Source organism: Sorex fumeus, unplaced genomic scaffold (assembly GCF_029834395.1).
Source record: "Sorex fumeus unplaced genomic scaffold, SorFum_2.1 ptg000034l, whole genome shotgun sequence".
In the NCBI taxonomy this organism is placed as follows: Eukaryota; Metazoa; Chordata; class Mammalia; order Eulipotyphla; family Soricidae; genus Sorex; species Sorex fumeus.
The window spans coordinates 23,625,929-23,643,863 of NW_026606091.1; the positions used below are offsets into that span (position 1 = coordinate 23,625,929).

The window sequence follows — 17,935 nt, forward strand, 5'->3', positions numbered from 1 at the left end:
CTTGCATGTAGGAGGCCCAGGCTCGATCCGTGACACTGCATGGTCTCCCAAACACCACAAGAAGTAACCGCCCCCCAGCACAGAACCAGTAGTACTTCTCCGAGCACCACAGCGACATGTGGCCCACATATATCAAGAAAACCATTTTTCTTCTTTCCTTGGATCAGTATTGGGTCCTTTTGGCCACACCCAGCGCTCCCCAACTAAGTGGGAGCATGGCTGAGGCTGTGGTGGACCAACTCGGAGGGAGCCCCAGCAGAGCTGGGAGTGGTCTATGCACACAATTTGGTGTGACCTAAAAAAAATAAATAAAATAAATAGGAACCAGAGAGATAGTACAGAGGGTAGGCTGACCTGAGTTCCTTCCCCAGCATTCCTTATGGTTCCCCAAGCCTGCCAGGAATGATTCCTAAACAAAGAGTCTGAAGTAAGCCCCAGGCACCTCACAGGTATGGGCCAAATATTAATACTGTTTGGGGTTGATGATGTAGCTCAGTACATGTTACAGCCACCCAAATAATAAGTAAATGAATAAAAGCTAATTTTGTTACTTTTTCAAGCTGCTAGGGGTACAACTACCATTCAAGGTGACACATTAAGTGTCTTCAAAATAGCAGGTTCTAACAAAACTGAGTTGGGGGCTAGAGCCATAATACAAAAGGCTTGCCTTGCATGCAGTCAACCTGAGTTCAATCCCTGGCATCCCATGTGGTCCCTGTAGCTCCGCCAGGAGTAATTCCTGATTGCAGATTCAGGAGTAATCCCTGAGCCCTTTGCTGGGTGAAAAACCAAAACAAACAAAAAACTGAATTAGGAATACAAAAACTCAGTTTTGTGTGTATGGTGCTAGGGTGTCACCCAGCTTTCCCACGAGGGAAGCAAGCTGTATGGCTCTCGAGGCCTCTCCAACACTGAGCCAGAGCACTTTCCCGTCTCTCCCAACAGCACCCCTGCCTCTGGCTGCAAGGTCGGCACCCTACTAGAATGCAGCCGAGAAGAGACTCGAGAAGAGACTCGGCTCACTGCCTCGCCTCTAACAGTTCCTGACACTCTGTCTCCAAGCAAACGGTTTTACCTACCAGCAGCAGCATCATTACCGGGGCCTGGGACCTAGTCAGGGCTCCCCTTCCTTCCAAATACTGCACAGGCATGTCATAGGAACATACTACACACCGTTTTTAATCAATGTTACTGCTCATCCCCACATGGAAAAGGCCTTTCATCAATGTTGCAAGATCTGGAGTCTGTGTAGCAGTAACAGGATAGCCCTATCAGTTTCAGTCTTTCAGCTAGTCACACAAACTTCCACTTCCACCACGATAAACAGCAATTAGCGAGTTAAAACCTAACTAATAGCACTGGATGCCCTGCTCACTGGCTGAGCTGATCAGGCAAAAACAATGGATACAAATACCAGAAAACATGGGGCTGGAGAGCTAGTACAGCAGGTAGGGGCTGAACCTTGTAAACATCTGGCCAAGGTCCAGTGCCACACACCCATATGGTGACCCATGTGGTCCCCCAAGCCCCACCAAGAGTGACGTCTGATCACCACTGACGTGACCCAAACTACCACTCCCACCCTCCACACACACCCCCCAAAAAAGAGAAAATAAGGCACATGCTCTGCCATGGTGATCTGCCTGCATCTCAACCCCGATACCACTCTCAGCTCTCTCCCCGCCAGGGAAGCCCGTGTTCACACAAAATTCTGTCTCTTCCCCACCCACCCTGGCCCCCCACCGCCGTATTTCTCTAAATAAAATTATTTAACCTATTGTCACCTCCTGAAATCCTTTTCTGAGCCTGAAGACAACACACCTGGAAACCTAGAAAGAAAACCAGGGCAAAGACTGCTTCTGGTTGGCTGCAGCAAGCTGTGAGCGGACCAATGAAGCACACGGAAAGGAGCTGCAGTCGGAAGCGCTCAGCCCCGCAGCTCCCAGCAACTGAATTCGGCCCCCAACGGAGTGGACTAGGGCAGATTCTTTCCCACTGAAACCTTGAGGAGACTGTAGCTTGGACATACTTGACAGTGAAACGAAAGAAAAGAAAGAAAGACAAAGAGAAGGGAGAGAGAGAAAAAAAAATTTAAGGGGCCCACACCAGTTCCAGCCCTAGCGCCACATCTGGTCCGTCCCCCCTCCACCCCCCCAACCACCCCCAGGGCTCGTTGCTGAGCATATGCCAAACACCACTGCAATAGTCCAAAACTACCCTCCTTGTATGTCATAAATAAAAATAAGTACCAGGGTTTTTTTTCTAATGAGATTGAGTAAATAATGGGCACTAGAGAGATTGTACATGTGACTAATCCCAGTTTGATTCCCAGGACCAATTAGTTCCTCCATCACTAGGTGCAGCCCTGGAGGGTCCCCCAGAACCTCATGATGGCCTGGGTAACCCCTGACACTGAACCCCAAGAAATAGCCCTGAGCTCACTCCTGGGGCTACTCTGCTCCACCTTTGAGGCTTGGTACTTTATGCTCAGGCCTGGCAGTGCTGGAAACTAGAAACAGCCCAGTGGGTCTGAGGGGCGCGCCCACCAGAGTTGGAGCTCAGGGCCGTCACGCAGCCCACCCTGGGAGTACTCTCCCACTTCGAAACTGATGTGGGGAAGGGGCCCCCAGCTGAGCTCAGGGGGTCGAGGGGGCACACTCAGCAACATCAGGTCAAAGAGACCTAGGAGCTCAATGCTGGGCCCAATTGGGAGGGGCCACCCAAATCCAAACAAGTAGGGGGCCACCCGGGCCACTCCCAGTGGCATCGAGATCAAACTCCGGTCACTGAGCAAGTGAGTACTGGGTGTGGCACCAAAAAAAAAAGTACAGAACATGCAGCATCTCTGAGAAAGTATCAAACAAATAAACACACACACAAAAAAAAGTAGGAAATCTCAGTATAAGCAGTTTGCATTATAACTGTCAAAACAAAACCTGATTAATTAGTTCTTGGACTTGAAACACAAGGTTTTCATCCCTACTTATTTGAAAGTTGGGTCAAAATTATTCGAACGCTAAGCCAGAAGATCAGAAGATGACTCAAGGGCTGGAGCACATCTTGGGGAGCAGCAGCCCCGAGTCCCACCCCAGTACTGCATGTACCCAAATCACTTCCCGGTGTGGCCCTCCCCCCAAACTCATTTCAGAAACCTTTCTCTAAAACTACCACAGGCTGGGCCAGAGCAACAGTACAGTGAGTAGGGAGGGGCACTTGAGATTCCTGGGTTCAATCCCCAGACCCACATAGTCTCCCCCAAGTACCACCAGGAGTGATCTATGAGCATCATCAGGTGTGGCCCAAAACCAAAACAAAAACACAACTACTACAGGCTTTACAGTGATGGCGATGCTACCTTAACTCTTCCCTAATTTTTGTCTTTTTCATATCACATCTCCACTTTTTTTTGGGGGGGGGTGAGGGGGAGACACGAGGGGAAGCACTACCTTGGTCCTTGCTTCCAGCTGTGATCAAGAGACTGTGTGGCATTAGGGATCAAAACGCAGACCCTGCATGCAAAGTACATGCTTTAGCCCTGTACACTATCTCCCTGGCTCCATCATTCTTAGTTTTGTTGTTGTTTGGAAGCTACACCCAGTAGTGCACTGCACTCAGATCACTTTTTTTTTTACCTTTTTTTGAGGAGGGAGGTCACACCCAGCCATGCTCAGGGGTTCCTCTGGCTCCGCACTCAGGAATTACTCCTGGAGGCATTTGGGGGACCATATGGGATGCCAGGGATTGAACTCAGGTCGGCCACTTACAAGACAAACGCCCTACACGTTGCACTATCGCTCCGGCCCCTGGGATCACTCATTTAAGGGCTCAAGGGACAATATGAAGGGCTCCCTGGCCACAGGCAAGGCCAAGTACCCTACCTGTGCTCTCTAGCCCAGTGAGCCTCAGCTCTTAAAAGACACTCCATTTGGGCAGAAGATGGATGGGGCTCACTGGTAAAGCGCCACGCGCAGCACATGCGACACCTGGATCTGATTCCCACCACCAAAAAAAGGGCACTCCATTTATTCAAACTGTCAACAAAATGCTGACAAACACTGACATACAGGCTCCCTCGTAAGAAATAAAATGTTTATAAGCAGAGGAACATCACCATCTACAAAATCAGGCAAACTTCTTTTAAGCAGACATTAGACATTATAATACACTTAAGTGAAAGGGGTAAAAAGTCATTAAGAAGGCTTAAAGTAAGTCAAAACTGAGGCTGGAAGAGCCGGAGTAATAGTACAGCAGGTAGCGCGTTTATCTTGAATGTGGCAGGCCCAGGTTGATACTCAGCATTCTTTATGGTCCCCTGAGCACTGCCAGGAGTAATTCCTGAGTGCAGAGCCAGGAGCACCACCAGGTGTAACCAAAAACAAAATAAAAACAAAAAAGTCCAAACTGGAGACCTTGGTCGTGGGAAATGTTCAATAGTGAAGCCAGAGAGACTGTAGCAGGTAAGATGCTTGCCTTGGGGCTGGAGAAATAGCACAGCAGGTAGGGCGTTTGCCTTGCACGCAGCCGACCCGGGTTCAATTCCCAGCATCCCATATGGTCGCCTGAGCACCACCAGGGGTAATTCCTGAGCGCAGAGCCAGGAGTAACCCCTGTGCATCGCTGGGTGTGAATTCCCCCCCCCAAAAAAAGATGCCTGCCTTGCACGAGGCCAACCTGGGTTCAATTCTCAGGTTCCCCAAGCACCACCAGGAGTGATTTCTAAGGGCAGAGCAAGGAGTAACCACTGAGTATCTCTGCGTGTGCTCCCACACGAACACTCCAGTCCCGAAAAAAAAAAACTTTCAATGAAAAGGCTTAAACTTGAGCCCTATCTTCAAAACTGGTTTATACTTTCTACATGTAGCTGACACTTAAGAGGGCTCTTAAGTAGGTAGTAAGTGATCAGTTCCTATCCACACACCATCACAGGCTGAAAGCACATTCTTCAGGTTCACCTACAATTTCTCCCAGTTCCAAATTCCCTCCTGGGGAGCACAGAACTGGCTGCACCAATTCTCAGGAAAGGGAAGCAGACTAGGTGTTATTGTTTCTCCTGCCTTTTCCTAAAGGCAGCTACATGTGACTGCTACGGGTCCAGCCCACATTTAAAGAGAGAGGCCCGAGGAAACCAGAGCAACAGGAAACTGGCAAGAGAGGCAATTACAACCCTTTCCCATGGCCTCATTCCCATACCACCACTTCCACTTCCAGTCACTTTTTCAAGCATGGCAAAAACTTCCCTTCTCTGAATCTTTAAGGACTGAGCTCAGAAGCTATAGGGGAAGACATACAGGTAACAAACAGGACAAGGGTGGTTGTGTGGGTGTGTGGGGAGGTCCAGCAGGGGAATCCCACCATACATGGTGAACAAGAAGTCAGGAGAGATACACCAGAAGGAGAATCTTCCAGAAAACTAGCCCCTTAATCAGAGAAGCACTCTAGGCAATGGCAGGCAGAGGGCCCAAGCCAAAGGCCCCTGCAGGCAGGTAAGAGATTTGGGACCACTGGAAGAACCCATAAGCTCCAGAATGGAAGTGATTTCCTTCCCAGAAAGAGGAGGTATCCAATCCAGCAACCCAACGCTTAGATACATAAGAGTTTAGGCGGTATTATAAACATCCACTATATAAAGCATTGACACAAATGTCGTTAGGAATGCACAATTCTGGGCAAAACTGTTGACAAATCCCTTGGTTTTATTTAAAAAAAAAAGGTGGGACTGGAAGATAGCAAAGTGGGTACGATGTTTGCCTTGCACACAGCTGCCCCAGGTTTGATCCCAGGGACCCCAAATGGTTCCCAAGCACCATAAATATTAATTCCTTAGTGTAGCGGTAGGAATAACCCCTAAGCATTGCCAGATGGGTGAACTAAAAACAAAATAAAAGTGCTGTAGGGGAAGGGAGTCAGAGAGCACAGCAGGTAGGGCTCTTGACTCTTGCCTAGCACACAGCTGACCCAGTTTCCATCCCTGACACCACACATGCTCTCGAGCCACGCCAGGAATGGTCTCTGAGTGAAAAGCAAAGACTAAGCTCTTAGAACAGCCAGATGTGGCCCCCAAACAAAATAATAACAGTAATAAAATAAAAGTGATGGGGGGAGGGGTGCTGGAGCAATACCATAGAGACTAGGATTCTTGCCCTGCAAACGGCTGTCCCAGCTTCTATTGCTGGCACCCAATATGGTCCCCTAAGCACTGCCAGGAATGACTCCTGAGCACGGAGACAGGAGTACGCCCTAAGCACCCCAGGTATAGATCAAAAATAGAGTGCTCTATAGATCAAAAATAGAGTGCTCTAGAGCTGGGAGAGCACTCTATAGACGGCACAATGGCTGGAGGACAGGCTTTGCTGGACGACAGGCTGTCTGGAGACAGTGCTCCCCGCCCATTCCAATCCCTGAACAGAATGGTCCTAGATAATCCCCCAGAACTCTGCTGCTGGGATCCTTATCAGGTGGGCCCCCCTCACCCAAAAAGAAAAAAAAAGAAAAAAGTTTTGCCAGATGGAAGAGAACATAAAAGAACTGAGTTCGCCCAAGAAGCTAATTCCATGCCCTTGAAATAAAAAAGGATCTTTGGAGAAACCTTAAAAAGCTCTCGGTCAAGAGAGTTCAGGTGAAGGCGGTCAGTGTAAATACTCAATGCAGACCATATGCTTGTGTCTTAGCAGAAACTGTATCCAAAGGAGGTGGGAGCGAGCTACAGGATTATGTCAAACAGGAAATAACAGGAATGGGGATGGGCTCAACTCCTAGAGAGAAAGAGGCTAAGAGACCGGAGTGTCGGCACTTGAGGCCCGGGCACCGAGCCAGACTTGAAAGCCCAGGTGAAAAGGTGGGAAAGCCAAGCGGGAAAGTGATTCGGAGGCAAAGAAACACGGCGAGGCAATAATGCCAATGAAAGCCAAACACTCTGAATCTGTGGAACCGCGCGTCAGCTTACAAAGCGCTCTCAAGGCAACATGAAAAGCAAGGAACGGAGATAAAACCAGGCAGAACCTGGGACTGGGAAGAAGGAAAAAAAAGCAAAACTGAGTCAAGAGCTTGAGACCCCCCCCCAAAAAAAAAGAAAAAAGAAAGAAAAGAAAAGGAAGAAAAAGAAAGCCTTCCCAGATGGGGGGCGGGGGGAGAAAGAACAAGTAAGGCTGGAACTCCGCCTCGGGGAAAGCTGCTCAGGGCTGCGAGTGAGCGCAGAAGTTGGGCTCTTCGGGAGGCTCCAGGAACGGGCGTGCAAGTGAGAAGGCGCTGAGGACGCAGAGCGACAGCGTGGCGCGGGCGCTCGAGCGGACGGGCAGGGAGGGACAGAGGTGGGAGAAAACCACACCCTCCAGGGCAGAAGCCCGAAGATGGAGGGGGGGTGGGGAGGGAAGGAGCCCCCTGGGGCTGGGTGGGGCCGGGCCAACTAGGGCCGGGAGGCGGTAGGAAGCGGCGGCGGGCCAGCCGCGGCGGGGAGGAAGAGGCGCACGCAGCGGGGCCTGGGCAGGGCGAGAGGAGCCCCGCGGACGCGGTGGAGCTCGGCCCGGTCCGCACGGGTGGGCGCCGGGGCGAGGGAGGTTGCCTCGAAGGGAAGAAGAGCGGAATCCCCCGGACGAGGAAGCACCCGCTGCCGGGCTCGGGGCCCTTCCGCCGGGGGGCAGGAGGAGGAGGAGGAAGAGGAGGAGGAGGGTGCCAATTTACCGCTGCTGTTCTCGCTGGACTCGGGACCCGCCGCCGCCGCCGCCGCTCGTTACCTGCCAATGTGCCTCTTACAAAGCGGCGGCGGCGGCAGAGGCGGCCCGGCCCGTCACGTGACCGTGGCGTCACGGGGGAGGGCGGAGTCATCACCCGTCGCGGGCGCGCGGCTCCTCGGCCCCGCCCCGCCGAGGGGCGCGTCGCTTCCTCTCGCGTCCCCACGTTCTCGAGGAGGCGGGAAGCGGGGTGGAGGGCGGGGGTGGGGGGGAGGTGGCCGGGAAGCGGGAAGAGGAAGTAAGTAAAGGGCGCTTTTATTGGACTCCACACGCTCGGAGGGATCACGGGTCGCCCCCTACACCCTCCCGTACCGCCACCACCTCCACTATATTCAAGATGTCCCAAAACAGCAACTCGTAGTCACACTCTGATGACCTCACCAGGCAGCACAAATCGCTCGCTCGCTCGCTGTTGGCCCCGCCCCCCGCTTGTCACGTGCTGGAATCCCACCACTCAGGCCACGTCTACCGGTCCGTGGCGCGAGGAAACTACAACTCCCAGCATGCTGCGCGGCCCAAGCGCCCACCACGGCCGCCGGGGCCCCGCCGGTTCAGAGCGGGGACGTCCGTGCCTTAGGGTCGTAGGGGTGGCCGAGACGGAAAGCCGACTGGGCTGGCGGCTAGGACTCCTACCCGCAGGTGTCGCCTGCCAGACGGCTGAACGTGGTTCCTGCTGGGAGGTGTAGTCCCGGTGGGGAGAGGGGTTTCCGCGCCCACATTCCCGGGCTCGTGCTCCGCCCCGCCCCCCTGCGCGGGAAAACGCCAACGGCTAGCTGGCTCGGGTACCGGCGGCTGGGCGCTGCGGGGCCGGTGCGCGGAGTCGGGGGGGGGGGGGGGGGGGGGGGGAACCTCGCGACTTCAGGACTTCAGCCTGGGTAGAGGCGGGGTCGAGTTTTCGCATTCCCAAGCCCCGCCTGGTGTAAAGCACATTTCTCAAATGCCTACTCGATGTCCGCATTTTAGACAACCATTTTTATTAAATCCTAGCAGCCCTTTGAATCGTGGGGGTTGTTTCAGTTATACGGATAAAAGAAATAGATAAAAAGACTTCGAAGGTTCTGTTGTTTAACTAAAAATATGCAAGGTAAATTTTCTAAACAATCTTTGTTGCCTTCCGCTTAAGATCTGACCTGTTCTAACTCCAGGAATGAGTAGGCGATAGTGGTTTCTTTCTGACTGTATCTGGTGTTCTAGAGTTTACTAGCCTGTTTGATCCCAAGCTGATACATAACATGGACTTTGGAGGTCGCTTTCAGGATTGGGGACAGGGGCAGCGGAATTCAACTCGATTCTAACTTTTCTTTGTCTTAGCTCTATCTCACCAGGCTGTTAAAATTAAATGAGATTACTATGCAAAGTACTTGCCCGCATATAGATAAATGCTGTTGTTTTCATATCCTTTGGGTACAACAGGTATGAAGAGGAGAATTGGATCTTTCCAAGAGTGATCCCTGAACACAGCCCCAGGTGCCAGGTGTGGGTCGCCCTCACCAGACCAAAAAAGGAGCCTAGGATGAACCCAATCCGGGTTTCTTTGTTTTGTTTGGTTTGGTTTTGGGTTTTGTTTGGTTGAGTTGGGGGGGGGAGGGAGAGGGTTATATTTGGGTTTTGGCTTTTTTTGCATTACATCCGCTGATGTTCATGGGACCACTCCTGGCTCTGCGCTAAGAAATGACTCCTGGTGATACTCAGGGAACCATATGGGTGTGGAGGATTGAACCTGAAAGGCCAGGGCCCTACCCTGTACTCTGTACTCTGGCCCCATGAGCCCAATTCGACCCCATGAGCCCAATTCGGCCTCATATCTGGCACCATATCATGGCCTGAGCATGGCTGGATGCAGTTCTGGAGACCTCCAGCTCTGCTGGGTTCACCTCCATAATCTCCCACACCACAGGGACCGAGCTGCACATCCTACTCTTGCACTGAACCACCTTTCTGGTGAGCAGAAAATTACAATGGGATCCCCCACCTCCTTTTGAACACCACTGGGGAGAGTGTCCCTCAAAAGAAAGGGGAGGGCAGGTGCTAGAGTACAGCCTGTAGCCGTACTTGCTTTGCAAGCGCTGTCCCCCATTCTATCCCCCAAATCCCATAGAATTGAGCACCGCTAGGAGCAGTTCCTGAGTGCAGACCCAAGAGTAACCTGAGCATCTCTAGGTGTGGCCCAAAAGCCTAAAAAGAAGAGGGGTCATTAAAACCTCACAGCTGGATATCACTGTGTTTGAGGGAAAGGGGCTTCAACTCAGTTCTAGCTTTCCTTTCTTTGTCTTAGCTCGACCACCCAGTCTGACTGCTCTGAGACACTGAAATCAGTGTCAGATGCTGTGACTGCAAAGACCACCATCCCTTACACCAGTTTTTAGTTAATGGACTTAGGACACAATAATGGAATGGAAAATACCCAGGAGAAATTCTCAGGAGCCCGGGTGTTTTGGTTGGATTGGGGTTTAGATGCTCAGGAGCTACTCTCGCTCATTTCTGGTGAAGGGGGAGAAAGACTGGGCGCACTCCTCCGAGCAGTGCCAGTGCAGGCCACCCCCAAGTGCACAACTTGTACATTAGTAAGCCTTTGAGCTACCCCCAGCCAGCTTGAGCGGTTTTGTTTGTTTGATACTTAGTTTGGGGGGTGTTTTTGTTTGTGGTCCACTGCTGTGGTGCTACTCCCTGCTTTAAGTGCTTGTGGAACTGATTGCCCCTGGCAGTGCTCAGAGGGCCATATGACCTCAGGGCGCAAACACAAGGCCTCTGGCATTAAGCCTGCTGAACTCTCACCAGCCCCTCAGACTCTTTTTCTTCTTAGTTGATTTTGGGGCCACACCCAGCACTGCTCAGCTCATAGTCCTGGCTCTGTGCTCAGGGACCACTCCTGACAGGGCTATAGAGACCATATGCGGTGCAGGGGGTTAAAGGCAAGTGTAGTAGCTCTTTAGCCCCGAGAAGGCTGAAAGGCATGTGGTCCCATAAGGCCTGCCTGGAGCAAACCCTGAACGTAGGGCCACAGCAGTAAGTTCTAAGCACCACTGGGTGTAACTCAAAAAGAAAAACAAAACCAAAAATATAGGTTTTCCAGGCAAGGAAATTAAGTGAACAATGGGAAGAGGGGAAATAAACAAATAGAAGGTTGGTTGAAAAACCAGTCTGACTGAGAGGCTGGAGCAATAGTACAGTGGGTATGGTGTTTGACTTGTACACGGCAGATCTGGGTTTGATCCCCAGCACCCCATATGGTCCCCCAAGCTCCATCACTGAGTGCAGAGCCACGAATAAGCCCTGAGTACTATTGGGTGTAGCCCAAAAACAAAGAAAAACAGTTTGACTGGAAGGAGGGTCTCTGGGGATTGCCTTAGTGGAAAATAGTCGGAGGTCAAAAGCATCTGGTTGTGTTATGTTTTAAATGCTGGACTAAGGAATTTATTTCCTCCCAGCAGGAATCCTTGTTTCTAGAGGAATTGGCATGTCTGTAGGGTTTCTAGAAACAAAAACATCCCCTTAGGGACACTGAAGAATTAGAGTCTTGTTGCAGGGAATGACAGGTGGAGGGATATAGATCTCAGGCAAAAAAGGCCACCCCTCCCCCAACTCCTCTGCTAATAGGGCGACAGTCCTGCCCACTTGAGGACTGGCGGATTGAGGTCGCTAAGGACCATTTCCACTGAGCATTCATCTTGCACGTCAGTTTGAAGTACTGAGTGAGTTCCGACACAACTTTCCTGTTGCTTCCACGGGCAGAAGACCATCCGTGCAGTAGCCGTCACCAGCAGTTTTCTGAGGCACTCATGAGTATCACCCCCAGCTGCAGGAGAATGTTCCTCCCACAGCCCAGCAGAGCGGGAAGGAGGGGGCTTAGCAACCTGTTCTGACATTCCTGCAGCCAAATACTAATCTCCCAGCAGCCTGGGTCTTATTCCGGGCCAAAGATAGTTCACTGAGGCCTTTTACAGGGACAAAATGGCCACACCTGTTGGCTTCTTCAAGTCAGATCAAATGCCTTTTGGTTGAAGGACAAAACCCACAGTGCCTCTCGTCATTTCTGATCCTGCTGCCCTGGGGAAATTGTGAAGTAGGTCACAAAGCTGGGAAATGACTTCTGAGCTCATAACTTCAGCTTCCGAGTAGGCAAGAAAACACCAATCTTTTTTCAAATAGGAGCTGAAGTCCCAAGATGAACTGCTAGGCTCGCCTCAGTGATGATTGTTCACGAATAAATGCTTGAAGTTTCTCTTTGTGCTTTTGTTTCTGTTTTAGGGTCATACCTAACAGTGCTTGAAATTGCCCTAGTGGTGCTGGGGAACCATGTGGTACCCAGGGATCAGGTTAAGCATGGGCCCCATCATTTTGAGTCATCTTCCTGGCCCCATCATAAATGCTTTAGACTATAGTAGGGGTGATGTGAAGTCGTAAATCCATTTCTTCAAGACCTTTATAATCTAGCAAGAAAACACATTTACATTCTTTACTTTTCTTTCCCCAGCTTCATTGAACTAGAAACAACCCATATACCGTTGTCTAAATGTAAGGTATACAATGGGATATTAAAATTTAAAAAAAATTTTTTTGGCTTGTTTTTGGGCCACACCTGGCAGTGCTCAGGGGTAACTCCTGGTTTTGCACTCAGTATACTATCACTCCTGTTTTATACCTATAAATGTTATACCTATAAATCATACTCAAATTTGGTTTTGACCAAAAGCTAGAGAGATAGTACAGAGGATAGAGCATTTGCCTTGCACACGACCAACCTGAGTTTTGATATTCAGAACCCCATATTATACCCCGAGACCACCAGGAGTAATTCCTGAGTGCAGAGCCAGGAGTTACCCCTCAGCACTGCTAGGTGTGGCCCAAAAACAAAACAAAATTAAAAATTTTAAAAATAAAATAAAATAGTGACATATTTATGATTATTTGTTGTTTAAGGGTCATACCTGGAGGTGCTCAGGGACAAATCCTAGCTTAGTGCTTGAAAGTTACTCTGATGGTGCTTCAGGGAGCGTATGGTGCTTGGGATTGAACCCAGGGCTTCCACATGAAGAGCTTATGCTTTAGGGACTGGAGCAATAGTACAGAGGATAGGGCATTTGCCTTGCATGAGGATGACCCGGGTTCGATTCCCAGCATCCCATACAGTCCCCTCAGCACCGCCTGGAGTAATTCCTGAGTGCAGAGCCAGGAGTGACGCCTATGCATCGCCAGGTGTGACCCAAAAAGGGAAGAAAAAAAGGAAAGAAAGAAAAGCTTATGCTTTAGGTCTTTGAACTAGCTCCTAGCGCTGTGGAGTTTGCTGGTTTGTCTATAACATGAAGGATCAAACCAGGATGAAAGTAAGTTTTCAACCTCCCTCATACACTGCTGGGTGTGACCCCCCCCCCCCCGCCCAAATAAAATAAAGGCTTTTTCTTTACCTCCGGTATGGATCATGGCCAAAACTGGTTCAACCCATGAAACCACATATGGTTCCTCAAGTCCCCCAGAAATGATCCTTGATCACAGAGCCAAGAGTAAGCCCTAAGCACCAAGCTCGAGTGTATCTCCCCCGCCCCACAACACCCCAAATGAAAAACAAGTCAAGGATGGGGAGTGAGAGGGGAATATCCATAAATCATCATTTCAGTCATCCTCCACAATACTATAATCATTTAATTTAATTTTTTTTTTGGTTTTGTTGTTTTGGGTTTGGGACCACACCGTTGATGTTCAGGGGTTACTCCTGGCTCTACACTCAGGAATCAGTCCTGGTAGGCATGGGGGACTATTTGGGATGCTGGGGATAGAACCTGGGTCAGTGACATGCAAGACAAGTACCCACTGTACTATTGCTACAGCCCCTTTTATTCATATTTTAAATTAAATTTCTTTTTTTTTCTTTTTGTTTCCAGGCCATAACTAGCTGTGCTCTAGCTGGGCTGGAGTGATAGCACAGCAGGCAAGGCGTTTGCCTTACAAGCGGCCAATATGGCCAACCCGAGTTCGATTCTTCCACCCCTCTCGGAGAGCCCGGCAAGCTACCGGGAGTATCTTGGCTGCTCGGCAAAGCCTGGCAAGCTACCCGTGATGTATTTGATATGCCAAACACAGTAACAACAAGTCTCACAATTTGCTGTGAGATGTTACTGGTGCCCGCTTGAGCAAATCGAAGAACAATGGGAGGACAGTGACAGAACTAGCTGTGCTCAAGACTTATTCCTGCCTCTGCACTCAGGGATTGCTACTGGTGGAGTTTGGGAGATCATATGTGGTGCTGGAATCAAACCTAGGTTGGCTACATGCAAGGCAAACGCTTTTTACCCCTGTACTATCTCTCTGGCCCTGTGATCCCATTAAAACTGACAAATATAGAACCAGGGAGAGCACTCAATAGACCGAGCACATGTTTTGAATGAAGGAATCCTCGGTTCAATACCCGGCACTCATGGTACCCTGAGCAATGCTGAGTGTGACCCCTGAGTATTGATCCTGGAGTAGCATCTGAGCACCACCAGGTATAGCCTAAAAAAAAAAAACAAAATCCTAACCTGGAGATTTTAGGTGTTCATCCTAAATTTACTTCTTTTATCCAATTTGCTCTCCTAGATTTCTTTAGACAAGGCATCCTTTGTTTGGTTTGGTTTGGTTTGGGGCCCTCACCTGGTGATGATTAGGCTGATTCCTGGCTCTGAGCTCAGGGATCACTCCTGGTGTGCTCAAGGGATCATATGAGATGCTGGGAATATAATCCCAGTCTGCTGCATGCCAGGCAAGCACCCTACCCACTGTACTATCTCTTTGGCCTCAACAAGTTATAGGAGTCTTAACAGCTAATCAGCCAGTGTCAAGCCCTTACCCTTATCCTCCCCAAATCAGTTTAGTCAGGCTTTTTTCGGTTCTAGGGAACTAAAACCTCTGTGTGAAGCATTATTTCCATGGACTTACGGTCCTGTTAGACAGTCCCAGTGCAGAGGCGGGGAGGAGAGATGAAGACAGATCAGAAATCAAACAAGGCCAGTGGTGGGCGTTCTGGGCACTTTGGTAGTGATGAGGTGCAATAACTTTGGACATCAAAACCATAAGAATGAATTTATTGTAGACTCATTGGCTAAACTCCAATGCATTTAAAAAAAAAAGAAAAAGGAAAACCTGGGTAATGTTAGAGCTGGGATATAAAGGCTGATGAGAGTGAATTGCTAAATGCTCAGGATTTTCCAGTTTTAAAAAATTCAAATTACACCGACAGGATGATATTACTGAGGGTAGGTCATTTGCCTTGCACGTGGCCAACCCAGTTTTGACTCCCAGCATCCCATATGGTCCTCCATGCACCGCCAGGAGTATTTCCTGAGTGCAGTCAGGAGTAAACCCTGAGCATTGCTGGCTGTGGTCTAAGAAAAAAAACAAATAATTCAAATTCCAGAGGCTAGAGCAATAGTATAGTGGGTAGGGCATTTGTCATCCCAGGTTTGATTCTTGGCACCCCTACAGTTTCCCAAGTCAGTCAGGAATGAACCCTAAGCACAGAGCCAAGAGAAAGCCCTGAATGCAGCAGGATATAGCCCAACAACAACAAATTAATTAATTTTTAAAATTTCGAGTTACAGGAACTGGAGAGATAGTACAGTTGGTAGAGCACTTGCCTTGCACACAGCTGACCTGGTTTAGACCCCCGGCATCTATATGGTCCCCTAAGCACCTTCAGGAATGATTCCTGAGCATGGAGCAGTAGTAACCCCTGAGCATTGGTGGATGTGACCCAAAACCTAAAAAAAAAAAACTCAACTTACACAAACTAAAAAAAAAAAATTAAATGAGTGATAACAAAAATACTCAAATTCAGGGCTGAAGCAATAGTCTAGCAGGTAAGGCATTCACCTGGCACACCACCAACCCCAGGTTTGATCCCTGGCACCGCATATGGTCCCCAAAGCCCACCAGGATCCCTGAGCACAGAGCCAGGAGTAAGTCCTGAGCAACACCGGCAGTGATCCAAGATTTAAAACAAAACACCACCAACAACAAAAAACCTCAAATTTATTGTTTTCTAGGAGTTTCGGTATTATATATGATATTATAGCTGTATTGTACAAAAACTATATAATGGTGTACTGCTGTGAATTTCTTCCTAACTACTACTCTGTGGTACTGTGTTCCAAGTCTGAAATAACACATAGTAAGTGGCATATCCAGGTTTGGGAGAGAGCGTAAAAGGCTGTTGCATGCTTTGGATGCCACAGGCCAGGCACTGCATGGTCTCCTGAGCAGTGGACTGAGTGACCACCCAACCCCACTATGCTGGGAGTTACCCCTGGGCACTGTGAGTGTGACCCCAATACCAAAAATAAATAAATTATTACAGATATATATATGTTGTTAATTTCTTTAATTGAATCACTGAGATACACCACAAAGTTTTTCATGATTGAGTTTGAGTCATCTATGTTCCAACACCAGCGTACACTTACCACCACCAATGTTCCCAGTTTCCCTCCCACCCCCCACTCCATTAGTATATATTTTTAAAGTAGAGCAATAGGGGCCAGAATGCTAGTACAGAGGGTAGGTTGCTTGCCTTGCACACAGCCAATCTGGGTTCCATCCCAAGCACCCCATATGGTCCCCTGAATCAGCCAGGAGTAAGCCCTGAGCACAGCCTGGTGTGGCCCAAAAACAAACAAAAAAGGAGGGGTAATACTTCATATCACAGAAACCAACAAATGCTACAAATTAGAACTTGTTTATTTTTTTTTTGATGGCAGCTAGCAGAATGACATTATTTATTGAATCAACTTGTTTTTTTTTAATTTTTATTAGTGAGACACCATGAGGTACAGTTGTAGACTTACAAATTTTTGGGTTTTTTTCCTTTTTTTTTCTTTTTAGGTCACACCCAGCAATGCACAGGGGTTTCTCCTGGCTCTGCACTCAGGAACTACTCCTGGCAGTGCTCGGGGGACCATATGGGATGCTGGGAATTGAACCTGGGTCAGCTGTGTGCAAGACAAACGCCCTACCGGCTTCAGTCCCTATTTTTAAAAATTTTTGTGGGGAAGGATGATGTTCAGAGGCACACCAGCTATGCTCCAGGCTTACTCCTAGTTCTATGTTCAGGGGTGATTTCTGGAGGTACCCAGGGTGATACAGGGGATTAGGCTGGGGTCAGCGTCATGTAAAAGTAAATGCTTTAACCCCTTTACTAGCTCTCCTGCCCTTATTTTGTTTATTGACTGGCCTTAAGAAAATGGTAGGAGGTGGGGAAGGTACTCAAAGGACTGGAACCCATGATTTACATGCAGGAGGTTTGGAGTGATAGTACAGCAGGTAGGGCATTTGCTTTGCACGCAGCCAACTGAGTTCAATTCCTGTCATCCCATTAGTTCTCCAGAGAATTTCCAGGACTAATTCCTGAGTGCAAAGCCAGGAGTAACCCCTGAGCATCACAGGTGTTACCTAAAAAGCAAAAAAGAAAATGTTCATGATTTAAAAAAAAAAAAACTAATCATGAAAAAAAAAAATTTTGCAAAGGTTGAGATTTGATCCTTGGCACCACACAGTTCCCTGAACACTTCCAGAAAAGTCCCCTGAGAACTGACTCAGGAGTAGACTCTCGTTATCTCTGGGTGTTACCCCCAACACCAATAACCCATGTGCCGGGTGTGACACAAAAAGAAAAAAAAAAGAAAATGTTAATAATGCAGATAAAATTTAAAGAATGTCATTTCTAGTAAATGAGTATACATAGTGAATAATATAAAACTTTCCAGTATCTAAGAGCTATACTTCAGTGATAAATGAGTGAAGTTCCTGAATGCTCACCTTACTGGATTGTATAAATAAGAAATATCTGGCACCTGGATCCTGCCACAGGGCTTCTAAAACATTTGTGATTTCCTGAGTGAAAGATTCACTGTATCACTGTCATCCTGTTATTTTTAATCGAGTAGACGCTAGTAACGTCTCTGTTCATCCCAGCCCTGAGATTTTAGCAGCCTCTCCTTACTCGTCTTTCCCAGTGACCGTATTGGAGGCTCTTTCAGGGCCAGGGGAATGAGACCTGTTATTGTTACTGTTTTTGGAATAGCAAATACGTCACAGGTAGCTTGCCAGGCTCTGCCATGCAATCAGTCCTCCCGTTGTTCATCGATTTGCTCGAGTGGGCCCAGTAATGTCTCCATTGTGAGACTTGTTACTGTAGTGTTTGGCATATCGAATATGTCACAGGTAGCTTGCCAGGCTTT

The 17,935-nt window shown here is 48.8% G+C and overlaps 1 protein-coding gene across 2 annotated transcripts in view; it reads right to left on the reverse strand.

Annotated features, from left to right (window-relative positions):
• Positions 1–7,796, reverse strand: part of UBAP2 (ubiquitin associated protein 2) — an 88,185-nt gene extending 80,389 nt beyond the window's left edge. For both annotated transcript variants that reach the window (XM_056117001.1, XM_056117000.1), the window contains exon 1: positions 7,678–7,796. The gene's annotated coding sequence lies outside the window, so the exon portion shown is untranslated. The remainder of the gene's footprint in view (positions 1–7,677) is intronic.
• Between the last annotated feature and the right edge of the window lie 10,139 nt (positions 7,797–17,935).